Source organism: Mytilus galloprovincialis, chromosome 5 (genome assembly GCF_965363235.1).
Source record: "Mytilus galloprovincialis chromosome 5, xbMytGall1.hap1.1, whole genome shotgun sequence".
Classification (NCBI taxonomy): domain Eukaryota; kingdom Metazoa; phylum Mollusca; class Bivalvia; order Mytilida; family Mytilidae; genus Mytilus; species Mytilus galloprovincialis.
The window spans coordinates 79,552,311-79,558,760 of record NC_134842.1 but is presented as its reverse complement, the minus strand read 5'-3'; the positions used below and the strand labels follow the sequence as shown (position 1 = coordinate 79,558,760).

Sequence of the window (6,450 nt, the reverse complement as noted above, 5' to 3'; positions counted from 1 at the left end):
AGGCATAAAGTCTGTTTTTGATTAAAAAAAATAATACGAAGTCATACAGTTTTATTTCTGTATTTAGAAATGTTCTAGAAAAGTTGATTGTGTATGTCTATGTAATTGTTATGCGAACAAAATGAAATTAAGTCTTGCCAAAGAGATTGAAGTTATCTTTTGTTCGTTTGCTATGGACAAGTATCACATTTATTGATAGTTTACGTTGTATGCACAAAAGAACTCAAAAGATAAGGATTCCTTTACATCTGTTCCATTATTTGTGTATTGAAAAACTTTACAGAACTACTTATTCGTGAGTTCACTGCTTTAGTTGGTGCTAAACAATCTTAGTTTTCTCAGGAGCGTTTTGTTCATTGTCGCTTGTTTTTATTTTCATCAATCTCTAGTTTTCTCAATAGTGACTTGCTCATTATCGTTTTGTTGTTTTTATTTTGATCAATCATTACTGTTTTCAATAGTTTGTACTTTGATCCACATGGCAGAACCTACCTATAAGCTAAAAAGCAACATGAATTATATTTAATATTTACCTCTGAACTTCAGGTAAACGAAAGTTATATATGAATGGGCTCCAATTAAACACAAACGCAGTCTAGCTTTTGATATTGTTAATTATGCTCGTGTTATATAATTCTATTCTTGCAGCGGGACGAACAAGGTTCCTTTGCAGGGGGTCTACGATGATCAAAGCTTAATTTGTCATTTGAAGACTTGTATTATTTATTTTTAAATTGTTAAATTTGAAATATTTCCAGAATATTGTTATTGATAAATGAAACACATTGTGTAAATTGCTACTATTAGATTGATTAAATTGAATAAAATAGCTATATTATTAACTTTTCGGTTTTGAATATATCCGTTGATAAAATCTTAATGTGTTTCGCGTTTATAGTTTGAACACAATATAGGTAGTCAAATTACATTGGTAAGAAATTAATGTCTTACCCATAAATTAAATAAAGTCTATGGTTTAAAATCAGTCTATGTCAAATTTGTCAATTTCAATGTCAGTGTATAACAAATGGTACCTATGATAATTAGTATTTATAAGTAGACCAAAGAACGAAAGAACTTTTAATAAAGAAACATTTAACTTAGTGGTAACTAGAACTAAATAATTCTGTAGAACTGAGACTATTTAACTCTCATAACAATTACGAATAACTCCTTAATTCTCAATTGCAATACAAGTCCCTTTTACAAATTTATCAAATATAACTATAGTTTATAATTTGGCTCTATAAACAATTTTCGATTCGAGCGTCACTGGTGAGTCTTTTGGAGACGAAACGCGACTCTGGCGTAAATATAGAATTTTAATCCTGGTATCTATGATGAGTTTATTTGCAACCACTGGGTCGATGCCACTGTTGGTGGAGATTTATTTCCCCAAGGGTATCACCAGTCCAGTAGTCAGCACTTCTGTGTTGACTTGAGTTATCATTGATATGTTCATAATTATAAATTAACTGATAGCAAAATTTTGAAATTTTGATAAACTAAGGTTTCTCTACCTCAGGAATAGATTACCTTAGCTGTATTTGGCAAAACTTTCGGGAATTTTAGGATCTCATTTGGCCCTATAAATATTTTTTTATTCGAGCGTCATTGATGAGTCTGGAGACGAAACGCGCGTCTGGCGTAAATATAAAATTTTAATCCTGGTATCTGTGATGAGTTTATTATTTAACCTTTTCGTAGATGTATTCTATAAAATAACAAATATTTTAGTCAAACGCTTTTTTGATAAATAAAATGATAAATTATAACTTTTGAATTTAATTTTTTGGTCACTGTATAATTTTAATTTCATTATGGAACATGCATTGAGTTAAAAAATAAATTTCATTGAAACAGAATATCCTTTTCTCAAAATATTAACGTTTTAACACATACAAAAACGTTAATATTTTGAGAAAAGGATATTCTGTTTCAATGAAATTTATTTCTGTGATGAAAAGCTTTGAAACTTTCATAGCAAATTAAACAGGAAATTGATAATCCATGATATCATATATCACTTGTCTTTGAAGTGTCGCACGAGTTATGTAAGGAACTACTATGACCGTCCTCATTTAATTTAGTAAGATAGCCTTGCTGGTATCTTTTTTCAACAAGAAAAACGATACACCCAATCTGATTTTAAACAAAAAGGAAAAGTAATTAAATTACACACTGAATTGTTTTTTTGGAATATGACAACTGCACTTTAAACTGATAAGGTTATTTAATACAGTTTACAGTGGGCTTATCAGGTGTAAAAATATTTGAACTTTTGACAAATAACTAAAATTGTTTTTGGACAGTCATAGTTTATTTTGATTTAAATTTCATAAGAAACAATATTTAAACCATAAATCAATCTATTGGTCTTTAATCGTGTAATTACTCAATAGGTTTCTTTATAGAATTATGAAGTGTCTTTGACTAATGAATTATTTTCTGTCTGTTATTAATTTGTATTAGAAATAAGGCTTATATCAAAATGTGTACTTTCTAAAGGCTGGACGCCAAAACTTGAAATGGTCATAAAATTGATCTTCAGACATGTACGACAACTTTTTAGTGAACTTAACCAAACAGAAAGCATTTAAACGATACAAAAAAAAATACAAAAAATGTCAGTACAACAAATTACCATTTTACAGAATAAAATGTTCACCCTATGTTTTATAGTATTGATATTGACCATTTTTTTTGTGGTATTTTGTAGATTATTGTTTTTTATTTTTATGAGAAAAAAAAGTCTGCTTTTAAACAAGTTTTATATGGCTTCATTTGTATTTGAAAATATGTTTTTAAGATGTTTTTGTTCTGCATTGCAGACCTTCGTCAAACAAAGAATATGGTTTCATATTCACTAATAAGCACCATGAATATATAAAATCTTATGTTAAACATTTTCTTGTCAGTATGTGTTACGTTTCTAAAATAATTCAATTTAATTAACATGATCAACACGAGTGGTGCCACATTCGGAGCAGGATCTGGCTACACTTTCAGAGCACCAGAGGTCACTATGATGGAGTTCGTGCCTTTAGTTTTCTATGTTGTATTATGTATACATTTGGTGGTATGTGTGTCTTTATTTTTTAAGCCATGGCTAGTCAGTTTATTTTCTACTTATGAGTTAAGAGTTTGAAAGACCTTCTGGTATCTTTTGCGTCTCTTTGTTGACGAATGAAACCGTGTGCATCTTCATGTCTTTTAAATAAAGAGAAAATAGTTGATAAAACCTTGTTTTATAGCTAGCTAAACATTTGTATGACAGTTGCATAACATTCCATGATATTGACAACGAGGTGTTAAAAAATCAAAACAGACGTAGTAGGTTCAAATGTCAAAATAGGTGTACAACAGTCAACATTGTTTTATATCTTAATCACTATAAAAACAAACAAATATGTAACAAAGAAACACAAACGGGCGTATAGAAAAAGCACTTATGAAACAACGAACGACAACAATACAAAAGTTTACGATAGCACAATAACCCAATGACGGGAAGTACCGAGCAACGTCAAATGTATACTAGTATCACTAAAGAACACTAAACAATTAAGTAATATTCAAAATCTAAACTTCAAGACCATCGTGTATTATTTGTGAAGTGGACACAGAATGTTTATGAACAATGTCTTGATATCTTCCGATGTTGTTTTTTTTGGGGTTTTTTTTATATAAAAAGGACGAGACGTTCTTTGACATTCCCGAGGTGCATCTTCTTTCTACCAAACACTGGTTACATTTTACAAAGTCTACAAAATTCTTTAGCGTCAATTTAAAATTGAAAAACAGAATCAAGTCAAAATTTAAAAGGAATATCATCATTTTATTAAGAACGAAGTCTGGTACTTTTTATATAATTAAATATCGGCTATTTTCCATCCAGCAAATGAACTTCTAATATATTCATCAGCGAATACATCTCCATGAACGGCATAATTTGAACTGGTCCTGACGAAAACGGTGTCGCCAGCGTTCAAAGTAATAACAGAAACTGGTGTTGTGCCACAAAAGCTCGATCCTCGGTGATCTGTAAAGATTTGAGATACTATTTCACTATTTTTAAAGATATCTACTCCAAAGTAGCTGGAGCGAGCTGGAAAGAGTGTAAAAGTGATCGCGTATATACCATTCTGTGTAGCGGTAAATACCCCTGTGTGCTTGTTATATCCGTTTCCGACGTTTGTAATTATGCGGTCAAAAACTATTGAATGGTGCTGACCAATATTCTTCTCTGGTATGGTAAGCTGGGCGTAAACTGCAACTGATGAGGATTTTACTGGTATATTGGCACTCAATAATCTACTCACTGAAATTGTAATGGTAATTATTGTCAGGTGAGGACAGCAATATTGTAAATTATCTCTTTATAATATAAGATCCCCAAACTTTACAGTAATTGGATCATGGCTTAAACATTTATACAATCAATGGGTCGCTTTCACTGCTTGAAAAACGTTTGTCCCGACTGGTATACTCGTCCCAGTAATCATAGCTCGTTGCTGGGTTGAAAATATTTCTAAAATATTAAAGTCTTTCTATAGACTGATGTTTCCTATCTAGAGTATAGACGGCCCTTTCTTTCTTTGTCAAAATATTTTAATTGATTGACTATTCCAACTATTTTATTTCGAGTACCACTTATGTGTTTGTAAAGAAGAAACCCATCGAGCAAACCTTCTTATAAAACTAGTGTCCTTTATAAAAGTAAATGAGCCAGTTCAAAGCGAATGAGGCAAGTTGAATTATAACAGGTAGTTGTCTGTTATTCCCTCAAATTTTGTTCACAAAACGTCATTGTATATAGATAATCAATATACCTTTAAATGTCCGAACTTTTATTATTAATTGTATGTTCTTTTGTGTACACTTTATCGTACTGATCGAGATGTATAAAAGGGCTTAGATTGTTGTCTCTAATCTACTTCAACACTGTCACAGTAAGCATTCAGTGTTCTCGTCATGTTATCTTTATGTTTTAGCAATTTAAAGGGAAAATTGTTTATTGAGTTTGTAAAAGTCATATGAAGTTTGCTTTGATGTAGTTGATTGATTTGTTAATTATGTTGTTAATCAATATGGCAAGTTTTTATTTGTTTATGAACGTACCCAGAGAACCCGTAAATTTTCTGCAGTTCTAGTAAGTTCAAATCGGAGTCGAACCTACATCTGTTTTGACGACTAGCGATAACTTTAAGGTGGTATCTAACACCTGAACTAAAATTAATTTGGCTCGTTTTATTTTCTTTAAATTTTGACAAAGTATGTAGTTTGACCCTTTGACAAAAATATAAAAATTTCAAAAACTTTGAACCAACCGTTTAATCAGAAAAATTACACTGGTTATATAGCAGTTTGACAAAAACTTATTTTGATCATTGAGAAGCTTGATATTCCCTTAACAACACAACGTCATTAAAACGTTCTTCTGATTTTACAGAGTTATCTCCCTGTAGTGTTATGTACCGCCTTAAGTGAACTATTTATAACATTAATCCACCGTGGTCTTCACTCGGACCGAAGAAGAAATTGTTCAATCATCTGTCTTTTACTTAAGGCTGCCTTGATAACGTCTTTCGGTTATTTGGTTGTTGTTTCATTGGCATATACCCCATATCTCTAATTAATTAACTTGTTTATGATAATAACTATTTATTTTACCTCTTGCTTTATCTTCAATAGGTAAATCAGTTTTATGGTTAACTTTGTAAACTTTCGGTTTCCTCAAAACTTCCTGACTTTTGTTTGTCACTGTATCGTCTCCAGTATTAACAAGCTGGACGTCCGTGTATAGTGTTTGCAGTTCTTTAATGACATCATTTAACCTATTTATTTCTCCTTTTTGTCTTTTGACTGTCGATTTTAATTTTTAAAGCTCCAAAATTTTCTCGATTTGTTCAATTTTTGAAAATAATTTTGTTTCAAATGAATTTCCAAACACTACCAATACAAACGAAGCTGCAAACAGTAAACGTTTGACACAGACGGCCATTATGGTGAACTGATTTATCAGGATTTCTATCTAATAATTGGAGTCCTTCACATTAATATTATCTTACGACTAGACTTTAGATAACTGACCTTATTCCGTAACTTAACTTATTTCTTATCTTATTCTTAACCACGAAGTAAAGACATGCTTTTTGAAAATATTGAGTGTACTTATATTAACTTTAGGAATTATTGAATTCCTTTCATTTTATAAGCTCTTATATCCTTTTGCATCTGAGCATACTTTGTTGTAAACTATTAGTGAGTCTTTAAACCAAATGATGATGAGAACGACATAAAATATAAATGCATATACATTAACACAAACATACAAGTGCGCTTTCTTTATGTACTACAGTGTCCATAGTAGAAAACTGATCAAAGCTGTATGGCAGGTATTGAAGCCGATCCGTCTATTCTCTGTTCCATCACTATCACATTTTGATG

The 6,450-nt window shown here is 30.9% G+C and overlaps 1 long non-coding RNA gene across 1 annotated transcript; it reads right to left on the bottom strand.

Annotated features, from left to right (window-relative positions):
- Positions 1 to 3,817: 3,817 nt before the first annotated feature.
- On the bottom strand, positions 3,818 to 5,814 carry LOC143074744 (uncharacterized). The gene is made up of 2 exons (XR_012978050.1): positions 5,674 to 5,814; positions 3,818 to 4,321 (listed from the first exon to the last, which is right to left on the bottom strand). It is a non-coding gene; the product is annotated as an uncharacterized LOC143074744 (long non-coding RNA).
- Between the last annotated feature and the right edge of the window lie 636 nt (positions 5,815 to 6,450).